Source organism: Hyaena hyaena, unplaced genomic scaffold (genome assembly GCF_003009895.1).
Source record: "Hyaena hyaena isolate Hyena2069 unplaced genomic scaffold, ASM300989v1 scaffold_385, whole genome shotgun sequence".
In the NCBI taxonomy this organism is placed as follows: Eukaryota; Metazoa; Chordata; class Mammalia; order Carnivora; family Hyaenidae; genus Hyaena; species Hyaena hyaena.
In genome coordinates, this window is record NW_024081022.1 from 1,596,742 (window position 1) to 1,617,832 (window position 21,091).

Genomic DNA, 21,091 nt, shown 5'->3' on the forward strand with positions numbered 1-21,091 from the left:
TGGGGCCTCTCTTCATACTTTTACTTAATTTGAGGGCTTTGCCTTCCTCAGGCGTATTTACCTAATTTTACTTTTTGAACTTGTTAAGCATTTATGTGGTTATGAACTCAAGATGCCACCTTATGAAAGGTCTATCCTGGGGCGCCTGGAGGGGGGGGTCAGTCGGTTAAGCGTCCAGCTCAGGTCATGATCTCACGGTGGGTGGGTTCAAGCCCCATGTCAGGCTCTGTGCTGACAGCTCAGAGGCCTGTTTCAGATTCTGTGTCTCCTCTCTCTGCTCCTCCCCCACTCATGCTCTGTCTTTCTGTGTCTCAAAAATAAACAAACATTAAGAAAAAAAACGGTCTGTCCAGAGTTGCCCCCCGGCGTCCTGCTCCTGCAGGGAAGCTTTCCCTTCGGGCATCGGCTTCCTCTCTGGGCCTCGTCTGGTGAAGCCAAGCAAATGCACACACTGACCTTACTCTCGCCTCCGGCTCACACAAGAGGCAGCAGCCCTGCGTGCGCGGTTCCACCTCACCTGTCCTCAGAGTGGCTCCGTACCGGTCCACAGAAACCTTCCACGTCCCTGGCCTTCTCTCTGCCCTGCTGGCCACACCCTGAGGCCCATGTCCCCGGTCCCTCCCTCCAACACTACTCCCATCATCTGGTGTCAATCCTGCCTCTCTGTAGAGGGCGAAGGTTGCAGCCTGAACTTTCTGGTATGTTCTCCCCCGCCCGCAGCACCAGGCGCAGAAGAGGCGCTCTGCAAATCCATGCCGAAAACACCCTCCGAGCACGATGCAGCACTGACCTGCGTGGTAACCTTCCAGACAGCGAAGTCAAAAACTGCCCATTTACCCCCCTGTTGGCTATCGGTGTGTGTGCATTTCTAAAAAATTAGTTAAAATTTGAAAATCAATTTCACATTAAAAAGCCACAGGTTTCTGGTTTCTTGGGAACAGGGTGGAAGTCCTGGCACCACTGGGCTTCTAAACCCCACGTGGCCACGATTGGCTTGTGACAGTGCCTGCCCTCTTCATCCTCACTCCGGCCCGCGGGCCACCCGCAGCCAAGCAGCGGCCTGGATGTCCCCGTGACACCAGCCACCAAGTCCTCCCACCTTCCAGGCAGTGTGCACCACCACTACACACTGTCTGTTAGCCTCCCCCAAGGCCCCCGGGGGGGGGGGCACTGCCCTAAGGCCCAATGAGGGGGCGCTTCCCCAAGGCCGGGCGAGGGGCAGCACCCCCCCCATTTGCACACCGAACAGGGAAGTTAAGTGGAGTGAAGGCAGATCTGGCTTCAAGGTCTGGGCCCCTAAATGAACTTATCTGACCTGTGGCTGCATATGAAGATCGAACTGGTCTCTATTGGACCTTTTCTGGTATTTTCTCTTTCACACACACACAAAACATATACCTCACATGTGCACCCACACGCAACACACGTGATTGTACTCCACACTCACAAGGTACACAGAATACATGTGCTCCATATGTCTAGGGAGATAACGCACATGATAAACAGAGATTAAAAAGCACACCCTGCGTAGGCTGACGTAGGTCTCTGGTGTCTGAGCCAAGTCACTCTCCTGACTTGGGAGTCCCTCCCCAAAGCCAGGAGCAGCAGTGAACCAGGAAAGAGCTCCTTTGCCAGGACCTTCGTTCTAGATAAAGTGCACATTCACTGAACCTTGACCTGGTCTTCCGGGCCTGGTCTCCCTTATCTACCAGGGAGGGAGCTCGGAGGAGCCTCCTGGTGCCCTTTCCAAGGATCCTGCGTCTGGTGGAAGATTCCCCGTGATCTTAGGCAAACACTCCAGGCCCGCACATCCCTGCCCCTGTGGTGTGGGAAGAGACACTAACGTGCCCGAAAAGCTCACACACTGGGAAACACTTAGAAAAACAGGAGCACGGATCAAATGAAGGCAGTTTCCGTCCAAAAGAACCAGAGTGCGCCCTCAACACTCCAAAGGGCGCTGCAGAGACGGGCTGGGCTTGGAAATTCAGCAGCTAATCCCAGTTGTGTGTCTAATCCACAGGGTCCTTGGCCACCACCCACTTCTGCACGCGGGTCTCTTCTCAGTAATAGCAGGGGGGCCAGCGGAAGGGATGGGGGCAGTGTGGCCTGAGAGGCATTCTTAGGTTCCCCACAGTGTGGAGTCCCGAGAAAATCTTTTCGAGGTCCACACTGGGTGGCCGACGCTCAACATGCCAGAGGTGAGGGACACAGACGAGAAAGCAGGTGGCCAACAAACAGAGAAGTGAGGACGCCCCCTGCTCTCCTGTGCGCATCCACACTGGCCTACAGAGGGCGGCGCGCATCCGGGTGGACAGGTGTGTGTGTGGTGGGGGGCTGCTCAACACTCCATGTTGCACACGGCCCATGTGCTATGGTCTGGAAAGCACGGTTTCGGGGTGAAATTCCGGCTCCGGCTCAGCCTTCTCCTGGCTGGCACCCCACCTCTCCAAGCCCCGGTTTTTCAGCAACGAACATGGAAAATACTGCTTTCCTCCAAGGGTGGCTGGGAGCACATCACACGCGGAAACTTCAGAGCCCACATGTCCGGGCTGAAGTCAGCCTCCGCGGGGCCGCGCCTGAGCAGGGCTCCTCCCGAGGGAACCGGGCCGGGCAGTCCTCACGCAGGAGCCCAAGAGTTACCTCTCACCCCTGCAGATCTAATCACCGCCACACCCTACCGCTATTACCCACTGTTTCCGGACGCACCTGCTCTGTCCCTCCCCGCCGCTCCCCTTCCTGGACCCCATCGCTCTCTACTTCAGCACTTTTCAGTGCCCTCCTAAGAAGACAAAGTGGAAAGCACCTGTACCAGTTCCCACCGTCCCCGTCCTTGTAAAGTGTCCAAGTCCTCCCCCAGCCCAGCAGGTGCCCTGGGGGTCCTCATGACCCCACCAGCCTCAACCCCAGGAGTCTCCCCCACCACGAAGGCCGACACACACTCTCCAGGGTTCAGCACAAACGCCTCTTCCTCCATGAGGCCTTCCTGGACACCCCCCGATGCGGGCCTCCCCTGAAATCTTCCCTGTGGTGCTAACTCAGTGCTGACTAATCATTTTATGCTTCCTTGGACTGTTTCATGTCTACTTTCCCCCTTTCCTGACAGAGCTTCACTGCGTCTTATTCTTTGGAGCACAGCAGCCTCATAACGTAGTATGTAGCAGACATTCAATAATGATGACCTGAGGGGCACCTGGGTCGGTTGTGTCTGACTTTTGATTTCGGCTCAGATCATGATCTCACAGTTTTTGAGTTTGAGCCCTATGCCAGGCTCTGTGTCTCCCTCTCTCTCCGCCCCTCCCCTACTTGCCCTCTGTCTCTCTCTCTCAAAAATAAACATTAAAAAAAAATATTTTTTTAAGTAAGTATTGAGGCACCTGGGTGGCTCAGTCAGTTAAGCACATGACTTTGCCTCAGGTCATGATTTCATGGTTCGTGGGCTCGAGCCCCACGTCGGGCCCTGTGCTATCAGCTCAGAGCCTGGAGCCTGCTTCGGATTCTGTGTCTCCCTCTCTCTCTCACCCTCCCCTACTTGCCCTCTCTCTCCCCAAAATAAATAAACATTAAAAAAAGTATGAGTTGAAAGATAAAATCAAACCATATATACTAGAGAGCTTTGTAGATATCAAAATACCGTAAGCACACACTTAGCGTCAACACAGAGCGCTTGAAGGGCCTCCACAGTACCCGGGAGGCAGGATTAAATTCAGGGCTTCATGGCTTTAACAAGGGCCCCTGCAGCAGGAAAGTGTGCGCCTCTGTGCGAACTTGCAGAGAGTGCCATCAACCTGTCGAACCGTGTAAGCTCCTACAGTCTTCAGTCTCCCAGATTTCTAGAATTCCATTCTGCACACAAAGCACTAAACAAGAAAATGCATGGTAAAGTGTGTTGTGACTACAAATTGGGTCGGGGAGAGAGAAGGCCAAAGAAGGAACTGGAGGGGAGGCTGACTTTACCAGGCCCTGGGAGGAAAGGCAGAATCCCGATGGAAAGATCTGCTGTGGAAGGACCGGGGCGGGGGGAGCGGGGGTACAGCCGGCAGGGGACACAGCAGCTCTGAGGCTGTCGGTGCAACATTCAGGGGCTGGGAGGGTCACACAGGAGTGAGAGCAGAGAGCGGGTGGGGCAGGGGCCACATGCACCCAAGCGCCAGCAGAGAGCAGCCAGGGCGCCACCGCAAGGCCCTCCCGTGTGTCCACAGGGGGCCGCTCGGGCTGCAGGCACCAGAGATGTGTCAGCTCCAAGTGAGCCAGTCCGCATAACACACACACACACACACACACACACACACACACACACACACACGGTTTCACAAAGGAGGAACACAAAATACCCACACTTTCAACACTGCCTACAGGTTGAAATACCAGTATTTTGAGTAGATTCAGTTAAATGAAATATATCATTAAAATTCCTTTTACCTGTTTCTCCCCTCCTTTTTAATGTTTATTTGTTTTTGAGAGAGAAACAGAGCGTAAGGGGGAGGGTGTAGAGAGAGGTAGACATGGAATCTGAAGGAGGCTCCAGGCTCTGAGCTGTTAGCAAGAGAGAGACGTGGGGATCAAACCCATGAACTGTGAGATCAGGACCTGAGCTGAAGCCAGAGGCTTAGCTGAATGAGCCCCCCAGGCATCCCCTTTTTTCTTTTTTTAATGTTTTATTTATTTTTGAGTGTGCAAATGTGAAAGGGGAGAGACAGAGAGGGAGGGGAACAGATGAGATGAATGAAGAGGGCTCTGTGCTGATGGCACAGAGCCCAATGCGAGGTTCAAACTCCCGAACCGTGAGACCATGACCCAAGCTGAAGTTGGACGCTCAGCTGACTGTGCCCCTGAGGCGCCCTTTGTTTTCATTTTTATTTTATTTTTTATTTATTTATTTATTTATTTTATTTTTTTATTTTTTAAATTTTTAATGTTTTATTTATTTCTAGGAGAGAGAGAGAGAGAGAGACAGCGTGAGCAGGGGAGGGTCAGAGAGAGAGGGAGTCACAGACTCCGAAACAGGCTCCAGGCTCTGAGCTGGCAGGCAGCACAGAGCCCGACGCGGGGCTCGAACCCACGAACCGCGAGATCATGACCTAAGCGAAAGTCAGACACTTAACCGACTAAGCCACCCATGCGCCCCTTTTGTTTTCATTTTTAAAAGATCTTACTTTTAAGTCATCTCCAGGCCCAAGGTGGGGCTCAAACTCACAGCCCTGAGTCAGTCCCATGTTCTACCAACTGCACCAGCTGGGTGCCCCTCTCCTTCCTACTTTCCATGTGGCTACCAGACAACTTCCGACGCCCCGTGTGGCTTGCGTTCTGCTCTGCTGGACAGCGCTGCCCTGGCCTCCCTGGGCCACAGCTGCCCCACACGTGGCCTTCTCTCCTGTGGCGGGGCCCCCGGACCAGGTGAAGCAACCTGGTCACCGCCCAGCGACTGGTACAAACTGCTGCCAAAGCACTGCCCACGCAGGCACTGACCCCTCTCCCATTGTTCCCTGGACCATGAGTACCCGAAGGGCTCCTGTCGGCATCCCCGGTGAGGAAGAACTGGGGGCTCGGGGGTGGCCGTCTCCAGTGTCTAGCAGAGAACAAGTCAATGGGCGGTGCACCTTCTCTTCACTCTGGACCCAGCACCCTCCCCACCCCACCCCCCTGCTCATCAGCACGGGGACAGACTCATCCGATCACCTATCTGTCACGCATTCCTCAGGAGAAGCCCAGCGTGTGGGCTGCGCCAGGAAGTCCAGCCGGGGTGGAGGGGGGCAGGGGGGCCCAGGCTGGAGCTGGATGCAGTACGTCTCCATCCCCGCGCCGACCGCTGGTGGGGCTTAGAGAAGAGTACTTCCTTTCCATAAGCCTCAGTTTCCAGAAATGAAAGCCAGCTCCTCCCCCACAAGAACCGGAGGGATGAAGCCAAGCGTGTGGCCCAAGGCCGGGCACACAGCCACGTTCAAGTGCTGGCTGCCACTCGTGCCACGAGCCCCTCCGTCCGACAGAACGAGCCGGCTGCGGCGCCGAAGAAATGAACTCGGAGTGTGCAGTACGGGTGCGGCCGTCCCGGGCCTCCGCTGGAGCAGACGCCCTGCGCGCCCCGTGAGGGTGAGCCCACACTCCTGCGCGGTCGCCCACGGGCGGTCACCCCTGACGGGATCGATGCCGCGGGAGGATGGCCAGGGGAGGCCAGAGCCACGGCTCGCGAGGGTGGGAGCACAGACCCCGGAAGCGTGCCCGTCGGAGGTGGGGGGCCCTCCGGAGGGCAGCTGCGGAGGCCGCCACAGGGAGGGGGCGGGGCAGACAGTCTAGACATCTGGCTTCTAGACCAACTCTGTACACCCTCGGCAGAGGAGAAAATTACATGGAATAAGCGCCGAATCTGTGCAGGCGTCCATTTAATCCTCACAACAACCTGGGCAGGCAGACGTGGTTATTTTCCTTAACGGATGAGGAAAACGAGATTCAGAGAAGGTCAGTGAGTCACTCAAGGACACACAGCCAGTACACGGGAGAGCCAGGACGTGGACTCCAGCCTGCTGACAGCGGCGTCCGGCTGCCCCTCTGGACACTGCGGGGCCTGGGCCCGACCCTCCTCCCCCTGGCTCTCACCAGGCACCAGTCTCTGCCCTCACAGGGGGCGGTGGGCACACCAGGAGGCCTGCTGCAGAGCCAAGTGCGTCCAATTGGGAAGCAAAAAACAGGCACCACGACCAACAGGGATCTAGAAGCCCTGCGAGTCTGCGCTGTGGACGTTCGCGAGATGGCAAAGGGTATTTTGATTCCAGTTTCCCGGTTTTAACAAGAGACGGGAATTGGGGAGCGCTCTGAATCCACAGGCCGGCGCCCAAGGCTTGGACTTGGGGTGGGGCAGGGCCTCAGTACGGAGCATGAGGTGTCTTCCTCGCAGCTGTGGTGCCCAGCGTGTGGCAGCGGACAGGCCCCTCGCCACCGCGGGAGCCAGCTTCCGGGGCACCACGACGGGAGGACGGAGCCTGCACCTCTCATGGGCCCTGAGATATTACTCGTAAACCCAAAGCACTCTATCGGCGCATCTCGTCCCACCTGAAGTTTTCCAGAAAAGGAAACTAAATGTGTTCTGAAATAAATCCTCCTGAAGTGAGATATTTAAAAATATATTTTTTTTAACATTTATTCATTTTTGAGAGAGAGAAGCAGAGCGTGAATGGCGGAGGGGCAAAGAGTGAAGGAGACACAGGATGCGAAGCAGGCTCCATGCTGTCAGCACAGAGCCTGAGGTGCTGAGGCTCAAACTCGTTAACTGAGACCATGACCCAAGCTGAGATTGGACGCTTCACCGACTGAGCCCCCCCAGGCGCCTCCCGATAATAATACTTTATCAAGGCACACCTCACTGTGTACCTAGTATGAACAGAACTGTTACTTGAGTCAGTTTTGATTCCTGGCACAATTAAAGTACAAGTCGTAAAACAATCCAGAATAACAGCCAATCCAAGAGGCCTCCATTTTGCCTTCGGAGTCTGTCACAGGCTCAGAAGACTCACCTTTCTAATTTACTTTTTTAGGTGGATTCTAAACCTGTTTTCTTTCTCCAAGTTCATAAGAGAATTGATGGGGAAGTACTGGGTGGCAGGCGAAAGTTCGCCTTGGGTTTTAACACTGCTGAGACGAAGCCATCCACTGAGGTCCTGGGAGGTGAGCTGCCCCCCGCCTCCTCTTCCCCGGGACCCCTCCCCGGGACCCTTCCCCGGCCTGGGGAAGACGGATGCTCGTGGCCAGAGAGCCCCCTGCTCCGTGTCCCGCTGCACACTTCGGGCCCTGCCGAGGGAGAGGGACAGAGAGGGACAGAGGAGAGCAGGTGGGGGAGGCTCCTCTCCAGCCGGCAACGGGCTCCCAGCCTTCTGGAAGCTTTCCTAACGCGCTTGCCAGTGATGACCGGTCCTGTTCTTCGCGCTGTCCAGCCCTCGGGCTCCGACCAGAGCTGGGAGCACACGCCCCTGCCGCCACGTCGGTACTACGCCGGCTCCGTTCCTTCAGCGCCTGCCTCTCTGGACGCCTGGCCTGGGTCCCGAGCCAAGAGCCAGGCTCTCCGCAGGACGCTTCCTACCCGGCTATGTCTGGGAAGGAAGGCCGGGCAGGAAGCTGATGGAAGGCCAGCCAGCCCGAGGCCCTCATGCCAGGCCCATCAGCAGAGACCCCTCTGGGCTCCTCGGAGCCACTGCACCCCCACGAGACCCCTGGTGTGGATGGGCCGGGGCCTCCCCCCCGGGAGGGAGCCCGGAAGAGGGTCACACGGGCCCTGCCCACTGGGCTCTTCTGGGTCTGCAGCTGGGGCTGACACCCTCAGAGGCCGTTTAGTGGGGAGACAGGGCTGCTTCCTACCCTGTCCTACTGGATGAAATCTCTCCTATTGACAGGGCTGCACAACTGTGAAAGGGGCGTTAAGAAGACAAAGATCCCTGGAGCCGGGAGAACGGCCCCCTCCCCCCGCAGGTGAACAGAAATGATAAGCACTTGACCTTCACAGCTACATTTGAGCACCGAATCCCACCCAGAGCTTATGATCAGGCCGCACACAGCCTTTCAGCAGAGCATCCCAGGGTGTGAAGCCCCGGCTGTCACCTTAGTTGTGGGTCTTGGTTTCCTCACAAGCAGAGCACGGTGTGTGTGCACAGGTGCAAGGGCGGGGGTGTGGGTGAGTGGTGACGGGCAGAGGGGTGCACAAGCCAGACGGTGTCTGCAGGTCCCTTCTGGGGGCCTGGAAACACTCTCATTCCACAGAGGCACAAATCACATCACAATGAGTCTTGTTGTCACATCGACAAGCCGCCCCCCCCCCCCCCCCCCCCGCCCACCTCCCAGCAGGGCGATAACAGTACTTTAACTTGGCAGTGGCCACTCTGCAAAACACAGTCTTTAAGAAGCAAACCCGGAATGGGGCGCTGGGGTGGCTCAGTCGGTTAAGCATCCGGCTTCGGCTCAGGTCATGATCTCACGGTTCGTGGGTTCAAGCCCTGGGTCGGGCTCTGTGCAGACAGCTCAGAGCCTGGAGCCTGTTTCAGATTCTGTGTCTCCCTCTCTCTCTGACCCTCCCCTGCTCACGTTGTCTCTCTCTCTCTCTCAGAAATAAATAAAACATTAAAAAAAAAAAAAAAGCAAACCAGGACCGACCAGGAGATAATCAGTGGCAAGTGGGACTCAACACTGATGATTCTCCATCGGGCCAGGTGCATGCAGACTCAACACAAGTGCTGAATGATGAACCACCAACCTTGAAATTCCAACCATTCCCGAACTCCAGCATCCAGACAGCGTGCCCCCGCCCTGCCCCGTCCATCTGGTCAGCTTCCCCAGCGACCTGTGTGGCTCTGAGCCCACGCCTGCCACGTCTGAGTCCACACGCATCACTAATGCCCACGTGTGTTAGCACTTCACTGTCTGGAATCAGTGCCAATCCCCCCCGCCCTGTGCCAATCATGCCCCGCTCCGAATGGGCCATGTCACACACTCTGTTGACAGAGCACATGCTAGCGACATGCAGCTGGGCACACACCCCTCGTACATGCTTGCGACTGGCTGATGGACGGGCTCCAGCAAGGACAAGACAAGCATACGTGCAGCACACAGGGAGACGACGGGTGTGGTGAGCGGTGTGGGCTCCTGGCGCCCTCCCAGGTGTGGGTGCCGCCCCTGCCACGTGCCAGCAACGTGGCCTTTGTTACCTCCACGCTCTGTGCCCCTGCTGGCCCACCCTCAAAATGGGGAGACTAACACTGTCCATCTCCTGGGGTTGTTGTTAGGCCAGAATTACTTAGGGGCACTGGGGTGGCTCAGTCGGTTGAGCGTCCGACTTCTGCTCAGGTCATGATCTCACAGTTCGTGGGTTCGAGCCCCGCATTGGGCTCTGTGCTGTCGGCCAGCTCAGAGCCTGGAGCCTGCTTCTGATTCTGTATCTGGCTCTCTGTCTGACCCTCCCCTGCTCACACTGCCTCTCTCTTTCTCTCTCTCAGAAATCAAAACGTTTAAAAAAAAAAAAAAAAGGACGGAATTAGTTAAACATGCAAAAATGAAACGCTCACACAGAAAGAACTCTTTAAACGTTAGCCATTCCTACCGGTCCCACCCATCACAGCCACCCCGTGGGAGGGACTATTGGTGTTGTGACTTTGCAGATGAGGAAGCCGCACCGCGGGAGCCAGGAGCACCATGCTGAGGCGAGGCTGGGACATGACCCCAGGCGGCCAATGCCGCCTCCCCCGGCGGGAGCATCCCGGCTGTCCATGCCACTTTGCCGCAGACTGTCCCCTACTCATGTCAGCGCTCTGACACCTCGGATCACAAGTGCCAGATGGCAGCGCTGGCTGGCTTCTCCTTACGTGGACTTAGACTCCACTAGCGTTTACTAAGCACCTGCTGGGTGGCAGGTGCAGAGCTGGGCAGTACCTCGTCTGGCCCTCAGAAGAACTCTGCACAGGCGTGTTTTACAGACGGGGACGCTGCAGGTGGAGAAGACCTGGGTTAGCGACGCCCTGTGCCAGGACTGGCAGCGGACCCCCTGACCCCAAGCTCGACAGCAGTCCCATGCCAGGCTGGCTCTGGGTGCTTCCGGCCAACACGTAAAACACAATGTGGGGTACGGTCTACACACCTGCCAGCCAAAGGCATGGGCTTTGGGATCTGCTCCCTGGGTTGGTGATCCTGCTGCGGACACTGGCCCTGCGACCACAGGCAGAACGGCTCACCTCTCAACCTCAGGTGTCTGCACTGGAGCAGAGGTTGGGACTACCGCACGGGATTGTTATGGGATTTAATGGTGCCATGGCATGAAGGCATTTTGCACAGGGCACGCCATGAACGCTCAAGATACGTCATGTACTATGATCACTGCTGTTGTTTCCGCCGTGGGAATGGAGCGGAGCCCTCCCCTGGATTGTGTAGCATGCCCCCCCCCCCCCCCCCCCCCCCCCCCCCCCCCCCCCCGCCTATCATTATGGAGGACCCTGTAAAGCAGAAGCACGCCCAAGTCAGTGACAGGCGGGGAAACTAAGGGCAGAGACACTAGGTCCCCACCCAAGGGTGGGGCGGACCTGCTCTCCCAGCCTGCAGCTCCGGGCCTTCCAGAGCCTGCGACCTCTCTGGGCTTTGCAAAACCGCCCCGGGTTTCAGGGCACACAGCCTCTTGCCCCCAAGGCAGGCCTCGTAGCTGGAAGCCGGTCCTAACCACCAGGGCTTCAGGGACTCACCCTCCCCCCGACCCAAAGTGGGTGCTGGGCAAGCTGTTCCAAGTGGAAAATCCAAGTCAATCCCAGGCGGAAACCCCAAATCTCTGCTGTTCCAGCAGATTTCCAGGACGCGCTGGCTCCCAGAAACCACAATTACAGGCAAGCTCAAGGCCGAGGAGCAATTAGGCCCTCACCACGGGCTCAGCAGTCTCTCGGCCTCTCCCAGCCCCTCACCCAAACCCTGTTGCAGCCACCGCACACAGACGGAGATGCAGTGGGGATTTCCACCCTCTCTTCCACCCTTCCTCGTTTCCAGGAAGCTGAAGAAGGGGTGGGTGAGGGAGGAAAGAAGCCTTCTCCCCGAGGGTAACTAACGGGAGAGGCAGCAAAGGCCTGAAAAGAACTTCCACAGAAAAAGCGTGCTGAGGTCCTCCCTCGTCCCATCCCCTTCTTCCCACAAAGATGGCAGTGGGAACGCCCTCCCGGGGTGAGGCCCCCAGATGTGAGAAGGAAAAGCATCTGGAGGAAGAGGAACAGCACAGTCAGTGCCCCATGCAAGTGTGCTCTTGGCTGCAGATGGGATGGGGAAGGATGGCATCCAGAGGCCAGGGGAGTCTGACCCTCAGACTCTTATCCAGCACCCAGGGGAGGGGGTGTCCTGAGTAAAACTCCCCCTCCCAAAGCTCCTCCTCGTCGAAGCTCGCAAGAACGCAGGCCAGGCCTTGCCTTCTCTCTTTTTTAAAGTTTGTTCATTTTGAGAGACAGAGAAAATGTGAGCAGGGGGAGGGCCAGAGGGGAGAGAGAGAATCCCAAGCAGGCTCCACTGTCAACGCAGAGCTCTACATGGGGCTCGATCTCATGAATCGTGAGATCACAACCTGAGCCAAAATAAGAGTCAGATGTTTAACCACTGAGCCACCCAGGCGCCCCTCCGCCTTTTCTTCTAAACCCGCTGCTCTCTACCCTCAAACGTGGGCCTGAGGTCACCACTGCTTCACGCTCCAGCGCAGGGACGCCTGTGCTGTGCTTACTGCCCGTCGTGTGGGTGGCAGGTCTGCTCAGTTTTCCTCCCGTGAAGGCTACAGACACACCCTTAGAAACCGTGTGCCATCCCCTGGTGCTCTCGGTGGCCTCCAGGCTGTCCCTACTCCTGTCCCCTAGATGCTGGGGCTTTCAGGGGGTCCGACAGCCTGGACTCATCCATAGGGATCCTCAGGAGGTATGCTGAGTGCTGGGTAGTGCAGGACAGGGACAGAGGGGACCTCCCCAACAGGGCATGGGCCTCCAAACCCAAAGGGCTTCTGAGCACTTATGGCCGGAACAGAGGGCCGGGTGGCTTCTTGAGGCAGGTCCAGGGCTCCCAGAATCGCGGCTGACAGAGCAGATCGAGAAAAGCCCCCTAACAGACTGGCACTGACCCAACTCCACCATCAAAATCTGATGGGAAATAGGAATCCCAGGAAACTCTCCTTGATTTAGTCTCTGGTGGCCGACCTTTCCCCTGTGGCAGGAGTAACCTCAGCCTCACAAGTTCAGTCCGTGTTACTGGTGAGTTACAACGAAATCGCTGAGAAACAAACAAGCATTCCAACCACTCGCTCTGAGTTACATTGCCGGACCCGACGTGACCCGAGACACGGCCACTTCCCCAGGAGTCATTCCACAAAGACCTGACTTGTGTAGTAAAGGGCACTGGGGTCGATACTCTTCTAGAGTTTTTAAATCAATATTCCTCCACATCTCCGGCTTCCCAGCTAAGCGGCACACACCTTGAGAGGAAAGGATGTGTCCTCCGCCTTTGGAATGTCTTGACATTCTCCCCTCCCCCACAGGCCAGCTGGATAAAAGGGGTGTTTCTGCACAGGCACAGACACACACACACACAGACACACACACACACAGACACACACACACACACACACACAGCACCCACTACAAAATACAGGACTCTGCACAGCTGACAAAACCACGGACACAAGCCTGAGTGACCAGACAGCCAACGAGATATGAGCTATTCAAGACGGAGCCACACAACCACATGGGCTGAGAACCACGGGCTGGACTCACAAGGCCACGGCCTGGACTCATGAGGCCACGGCCGGGATTCCCTCCAGCCCCAAGGCTGACCCTGGTCATGTCACAGAGGGGCTGAGGGCAGGAGGTGGGGAGCAAGGATGTACCCATCAAAGCCACTGGACTCACAAGGTCAAGTGGCACAATGCAGCTGCTCTGTTGCTCTTTCCCGTCCCATCTGCCCCTGGGGGCTGAACCACTCAGGAACGGGCCTCAAGGCTCCGGTTCTTGGTGACGCCAGGGAAGCTGGGTGGCTCTGACCTTCTGGACACCTGGAAAGGGGTCAGGTCAGAGATGGTGATGACCGACAGGAGGTTCCACCAACTGCTGGCCACCCCCTTCCCTGGAGCACGCTGCACCCTTAACGATTTGACCGGTAAGTGATACAATCCCCACAACCCATCAAGGGTTGTAAGCGTGCCAAGGGCCTGACCTGAGCCATGGAGGCAGCCCCAGATCTGCAGCATGAGCCCCATGCCAAGGCCCAGTGAGGCCGGGGTCCCGCAGGGCCAGACCGACTTGTGGGCGGTGCGGTGAGGGGGACGTGACATGGCGCAGGGAAGCAGAGGACGGGAGGGCCGCATAGGAGGTGAGCAAGAGAGGTGGAGAAGGAGAGCACGGGCCGGGGTGGCAGAGGAAAGGCTGGCTCGGGGAAGAAGGGGCTTGGGCACGTTCGGGGCACCCGCCGGTCTCGGGGCTGCTTTACGCCCTCGGCAGATTCGGGCAGTGGGAGTGCGAAATGGAACTCCTTATTATCGTCCTTGGGTGGCGGTTTAAAAAGGGCTGTGAAATCATTAATTAGCGCAGAGCGTCTGGCACAGAAGTGGATGAGGGGGCAGCGGGAGGAGGGGGGCATGCAGCGGGCAGGCCCCAGGCCTGCTGTAGGATCTCTGCAGCGAGGAGCTCTCCTCAGCAGGGTCTCGGCGTCCAGCCCGGCCACGCCGGATTAAACGCACGCTCTGCCCTCTCCACTCAAACAGCGTCTCACTGAAAACCGCAAGCCCACATTCCTGACATTCTGTCTCTTTAGCAACTACTACCCAGCACCCTGTAATTCTATTCTTTAATAGAATTCACCGAGAATGGAAGCTCCAGGAAGGCAGGGACTGCAGCCTCAGTGCTTACAACAGCACAGAGAGGTGCCTGAAAGCAAAAGCACTTAGTGAAGGAATACACTGAGCTCCATTTAACAACAAACCTATTCGCTTCTCCGCTGCCTGGGAGAATGCAGGGGGGAGCCCATCAGAGAAGTCAAAATAGGAAGTAGTGCAAATCATTGCCTGCGGAGACCTAACGACAGGATAGAGAGGACCTCAACGCCTGCACTTCCACGTGCGTTTTGCAGACGAGTCTGGGGATCGATGTGTGTGCCCCGCAAATCACCTGGCTAAGCCCTAATCCCAGGGCAGTGGCACTTGCAGATAGGCCTTTGGGCGGGAAGAGGGCTGAATGAGGTCCCTCTGGGGACCATGAGGTCCCCATGTAGAGCCCTCACTGGGAGAGACACGGGACAGCGGGCTCCCCCTGCACCCCGCCCCCCAGGCGTGCACACGCTGAGGACGGGCCGCGGGAGCGCATGGGACGCCCGGAGAGAACTCGCCACAAGCCAAATGGGCTGTCAGCCTGGTCTCGGACTCCAGGCTCCAAAACTACGAGAAGAAGGCCACCCAGTCTACGGCGGCCTGAGCTGAGTAAGAAGTCCTGTCGGTGAAACCTTCAGGGTCTCCTGGGAGCAGGATGAGCAGCAGAGCCCGGGGCTCCCCGCCTGGCCGCGGACTGCTTACCACACCGGGCCCAGGGTCTCACCTGCAGGGGACTAGATGAACTCGGTCCATTCTAGGGGCGCTTTAGAACAACCCTCCTGCTGCACATTTTTAAAAACTCAAATGTGTCCGTATTAAGCTTAAAAATGACTCTTGGGTGACCTTCAAATCTGCCAGAAGCCAGCTTATCAAGATAAGACGAACTTACACCTACAACACTTCCCTGATGGCTCAGGAATCTTTGCACTTGGGATCACACGTACCTTTACCCAGAGTCAATCACTATCAGTGCACAGGTGGGACTTGGATATCTGGGCGCACATACCGGGGCAGGCATGACTCTCGTCCTTGGGAAATTCACAGTCTTGAGGAGTCAGGGACACGGTACACAACATAGAAGAGAAGGTAAGCGCAAATCTGCAGAGTCAACTGGACACACAAAGCTCTGAGCGACAGGCACCAAGACCAGAAATCAGGGCTCTCCGAGGAGAGCGATGCTGAGGTCAGTGGGCTGCACTGAGCTCTTAAAGGAACGGAAAAAGCATAAACGCCCTTCTCTTATTTCTCCTAGATGCTCAATGAGTCCTGAATCATGAACCGACCCAAACAAGGGGACTCCTTACCAATGCAAGTTCATTGGCTAGTCCAAGCTGGCTGCTGGGCAATTCTGCGGAAGGTGCAGCCAGTGTAAGTGGCTGCAAAGTTCAAAACACACTAAGAAGTTCAGGAGCTGTTTGTTGGCCATAAAATCACCCGCCACACCCCCAGGTTCAATACTCATTGGCTCAAGCCCTCCTGCCTTCTCTCAACCTGACCTTGCTGCCTGGAGCACCTATCAAAGTCATCTCACACTTCCCCCAGGACAAATAAAAAATAAAACCCACAGCATCAAATTCTCCTACTCAAAGGAAGAATTTCTGGGCTCCCAAGGACAACACGAAGAAAGGGAGGAGGCCACCCACACAGGGGAGAAGAATTTGCAAATCATGTATCTGATGAGGACCTGGAGCCAGAATATCCCAAAAACTCTTACAAAACAACAACAAAGTTTTTTTGTTTTTTTTGTTTTTTTTTTTAAATGTTTTTTATTTATTTCTGAGTGAGAGAGAGAGAGACAGCATGAGCAGAGGAGGGTCAGAGAGAGAAGGAGACACAGAATCTGAAACAGGCTCCAGGCTCTGAGCTGTCAGCACAGAGCCCGACATGGGGCTCGAACCCACGAACCGTGAGATCATGACCTGAGCCGAAGTTGGACGCTCAACTGACTGAGCCACCCAGGCGCCCCAATACAAAGTTTTTTTAAATGGACAAAAGATCTGAATGGACGGTTCTTGAAATTAAAGACGTGCAAATGGCCAATAATCACATGAAAAAAGGTTCAACATTAGTCATTGAGGAAATTCAAATCAAAGCCACAATGAGACACCACCTCACACCCACGAGGATGGAGAAAAGCAAAACTGTGACAAGTGACAAGTGCCGGTGAGGGTGTGGAGGGATCAGAACCCCCGTGCGCTGCTGGATGGGGCGCACAGCCGCTGCGGAAACGGTTTGGCAGTTCTTCCAAATACTGAACCCAGAGGAGCCCAGATCCATCGGTTCCCCTCCCAGGTACGGCCCAGGAGGACTGAAAACACATCGAAGCAGAAGCCTGTACGTGAACGTCCACAATCGCATTAATCATCACAGCTCCAAGGTGGAAACAACCCCAAAGTCCATCAACAGACACACAGGTAAGCAAAGGTGGTCTGTCTGTATAAGGACACATTAACCAGCAATTTGTTTTGAAGGGTGAACGGATTTTTTTAATTAAAAATTTTTTTTAAATTTACATCCAAGTTAGTTAGCATCTAGTGCAATGATTTCAGGAGTAGAATCCAGCGATCCATCCCCGATGCTTGTCCCCCAGCGGACATCCCAACAAGTGTCCTCCCCAGCGCCCCTTGTGCATCTAGCCCACCCCCCCACGAGCCCCCAGCTACCCTGTTTGTTCTCTGTCTTTAAGAGTCTCTTATGTTTTGTCCCCTGCTTGTTTTTATATTATTTTTTGCTTCCCTTCCCTTATGTTCATCTGTTTTGTTATCTTAAATCCCACATATGAGTGAAGTCTTATGATGTGTGTCTTTCTCTGACTAATTTCACTTAGCATAACACACTCTAGTTCCGTCCACCTTGTGGCAAATGGCAAGATTTCATTCTTTTTGATCGCTGAGTAATTCTCCAGTGTGTGTGTGTATTTACTGGGCTCTTCCCATACTTTTAACCAACAATTTTTTAAAAAGGAATTGGGGGGGCACCTGGCTGACCCAGTCGGAAGAGCATGCGACTCTTGATCTCAGGGTTGTGAGTTCGAGCCCCACGCTGGGTACAGAGATTACTTAAAAATACATCTTAAAGAAAATAAACTAAAGGCACGAGACACAGACACACACCACAGCACGGAGGAACCCTGAACACGCGATGCCCAGCGAGCAAAGCCAAGCACAAGGTCCTCACGCTGCAGGGCTCTGTTCACACGGACTGTTCACGAGGCACGTTCTGGAGACAGAGGAGGCTGGGGCTTTCTGGGGCTGGCTGGGGGCAGGGGTAGGGGCAGGGCAGGGTAATGAGCATGGGGCTGCTTCTCGGGGTACCGGAAAATTCTAAGATCAGACTGTGTTGACGGCCTCACAACTCTGTGAATGTATGAAAAACCACTTAATGGTATAGCTTAAATACACGAAGTTTATGGTATGTGAAACATATCTCAGTAAAGTTGTAAACTCAAACCACTTTCCTGGTTTTACTAAATGGAAGAAAAGGTCCTTCCTGGGATGCTGATGAATACTATCCTTCTAACATTCAAAATCAGTCGGCTAAGATTTTTGTTCCGTATTTCTGTCAAACCCCCCACGTAGAGTCCAGAAAGCAGAGTCTACTTCACAGGATGCTGCTGGACCACACGGCACAGGCCTGCGAGTGGACTGCAGCCTCCCTCATGGTTTTCGTAACACTGGCTTTTGTCTGGCTCACTTCATCGTAAGAATAATATCATGTAATACGTATAACATGCAAAACACGCGTCTATCGACTTTATGGTGCCCGTAAAGCTCCTGGTGGACAGCAGGCTGCTGGTAGTTTCAGTTTGTGAGCAATCAAAAGTTCCACGTGGGTTTTTTACTGCCTGGGGACGGGGGGCCGGCGCCCCTGACTCCTGAGCTGTGCAAGGGTCGTCTGCACTTACCATCCCACGGTCTGTGAGCGGAGGCAGGGACCGGCTCCTTCGATTCTACAGCCCGTGGGCCCGGTGCCCTGCCCGCCCCCAGGCCCTCAGGAATCAGGTGTGAAGGGGGGGGGGGCTTCTCACACTGGGCACAGGCGAGGTCTCCTCACCAAGAGTGGTATTAATGGAAAACCCACCGCCAGACCAATGTGCTGGCCCGACGGGCGTGTTTCCCAGGCGGAGCTGGACACGCTCCCTCGCTCGGTCAAGAACACGGACTCGGTTCCTACCCCGCGCCGGCCGGCCGCTTCGCTCTGCGGGAGTGCTCAATTCGAGAAGGGAAGAGACTCTTTTTGAAATAGGGGGATAGGAAGAGGGAGGTCACGAGTGTGAGACGTGAGGAGCCTGGGCCTCTGTGAGCAACGATGAGCAACAGAGGAAGGACGCGGGTCAGGCTCCTGGCGCCGGGCCGGCAGTGGATGCGCTTGCGGGAGCCCCGGCCCACCCGGCCACCCCGAGCCAGGCCTGCAGCCCACGTGCTCGGCACCCACGGCAGGCCGGGCACAAGGAAAGCGGGAGCCGCTGCTGCTGTTACTGGTTTTTCAGCTGTCTTCCCCCAGGAGCAAGACTCCTCGCCTCCGGAACAAAGGGCGCTGGCCTCGGTTACTGTCTCCTAAATTACCAGTAAAATAGGCAATTCTCTACCAAAAGAATTTCCTACTATCATTCAGCCCCTGGTGGCCGGCAGACATCTCTTGTCTGTAAAAGGGGAGCAACCTTGTCTCATTTACAGGAGCCCCAGCATGACAAGCAGGCTCAAGGGAAGCTACACCAGTGCACGCACCCTCCCCGCACCCCCCAGACCCTGGGAAAGAGGCGGGGGCTACGAGGTCAAAAGCGTGCTCCCCCCAAATGCACCTGGTGGGAGAATGTACAGACCTCGGGTCACTATGAGAAGGGCAAAGAAGGGGACACATGCTACGATGCTTTTAATCAGAACAGAGCCTCACAGAAACAGGGTGGCGGGCCCCCTCCCAAGACTCTCTGAGCACAGCAAGATTTGGGGCTGAGACTAACACGCTACCGCGTACCCTGCTTGCGCCGCCCTGGCCTCGGCTCGCGAGGTGTCGCGCCAGCAGCACAGGCTGCCGCGGGAACACGCAAGGTTTCTTCTTTAAAAAGACAGAAAGCAAGGGCGCCTGGGGGGCTCAGTTGGTTAAGTGTCCGACTCTGGCTCAGGTCATGATCTCACGGTCTGTGGGTTTGAGCCCCACAGCGGGCTCTGTGCTGACAGTTCGGAGCCTGGAGCCTGCTTCAGATTCTGTGTCTCCCTCTCTCTCTGCCCTTCCCCGACTCATGCTTTGTCTCTGTCTCTGTGTCAAAAATAAACAAACGTAAAAAAAAAAAAAAAAGAAAAAACAAAACAGGGGTGCCTGGGTGGCTCAGTCAGCTGAGAGCCCAGCTTCAGCTCAGGTCATGATTTCACGGTTTGGGAGTTCAAGCCCTGCGTGAGGCTCTGTGCTGACAGCACAGAGCCCGCTTAGGATTCTCTCTCTCCCTCTCTCTAAAAAGAACTACAGATAAGGACGCATTCCTTTCAGACTCTCAGTCATAATAAAGTAAACACAACCCATCAGGAGAGGACTTGGAACTTCTCAGTACAGGGAGGGGTAACTGCATGTACACTGAGGACTCCATTGTCACCCAGGTCCAGGGGGGCAGACAGCACGCGATGCTCTCCCCTGCGGCTGAATGGCCCTGCTGTGAAGTGCCCGACACACGTGGCTCCCGGGCGCTGGGGGCTCACTCCATGTACCTGTTAAATTATAATTACTTGTTTACACGTCTGTCTCCTCCACTGGCCACTAGACAGTGTCTAAAACACAAACGTCTGATACTCTTGGAGAGAAGGACTTAATGATCTTCTTTCTTTTTGTTTTTAAAAATGTCCTAGAGAGGGAGAACCCAACATCTACTCTATGGGTCTAGCAAAAAGTTGTAAAATCCCGATTTTCTCCAAAACTCAAAAATACACAGATTGGAAACGAAGAGATAAGACTGTCATTATCTGCCTACGACATGATTTAGAATCAGATAAGCTGATTCTAAAGTCCTGGAGAATTAACAAAACAAACTACAAGAACTAAGAAGTGAATTTAGCAAGGTTGCAGGATATAAGGTCAACATACAAAAATCAAATGTATACAAAAATAGCTGAAAGCAGGGGCGCCTGGGGGGCTCAGTCAGTGAAGCGTCTGACTTCGGCTCAGGTCGTGATCTCACCCTTCATGAGCTCAAGCCCCACGTTGGGCTCCGTGCTGACAGCCCAGAGCCTGGAGCCTGCTTCGGATTCTGTGTCTCCCTCTCCCTCTGCCCCTCCCCTGCTTGCACTGTGTCTTTCAAAAATAAATAACATTAAATAACTAAAACTGGTATGTAAAAGCTACCATTTGAAACAGCATCAGAACTATGAAACATGGAGGGAGAAATCTGACAAGAGATCTATCGAGTCCCATACAATGAAAACTGTGAAACAACGGTGACAGCAAGTCAAGACCTCCATAAACGGGGACGTACGCCAAGCGCGCTGACCAGAGGACCGGGCACAGCCGGGCACCTTTGCCTCCGGCTGCCCCGTGAGCCAGCACCCTCTCAGTCATCATCCCACGAGGCATTTTTGTAAAAACCGACAAACTGATTTTAAAATCTATGTGGAGACAAAAAGGACCCAGGATAAACAAAACAATACTGAAAACAAAAGAAGAACATTGGAAAAACTTGCATTTCCTGATTTCAAGACTTCCAAGAAGGTTACAATAACCAACCCGTGTTACTGAGCGGGGGGGGGGGGGGGGGGGGGGGGGGAGAGG

At 55.2% G+C, this 21,091-nt stretch overlaps 1 protein-coding gene and 2 long non-coding RNA genes across 7 annotated transcripts in view; 2 read left to right on the top strand and 1 right to left on the bottom strand.

Annotated features, from left to right (window-relative positions):
• ARHGEF11 (Rho guanine nucleotide exchange factor 11) overlaps window positions 1-21,091 on the bottom strand; it is an 87,864-nt gene that overhangs the window by 48,057 nt on the left and 18,716 nt on the right. The window lies entirely within an intron of this gene.
• Window positions 13,079-15,948, top strand: LOC120244731. The gene is made up of 2 exons (XR_005531609.1): window positions 13,079-13,632; window positions 15,591-15,948. It is a non-coding gene; the product is annotated as an uncharacterized LOC120244731 (long non-coding RNA).
• LOC120244732 lies at window positions 16,310-18,075 on the top strand. Its single transcript, XR_005531610.1, has 2 exons — window positions 16,310-16,752; window positions 17,917-18,075. It is a non-coding gene; the product is annotated as an uncharacterized LOC120244732 (long non-coding RNA).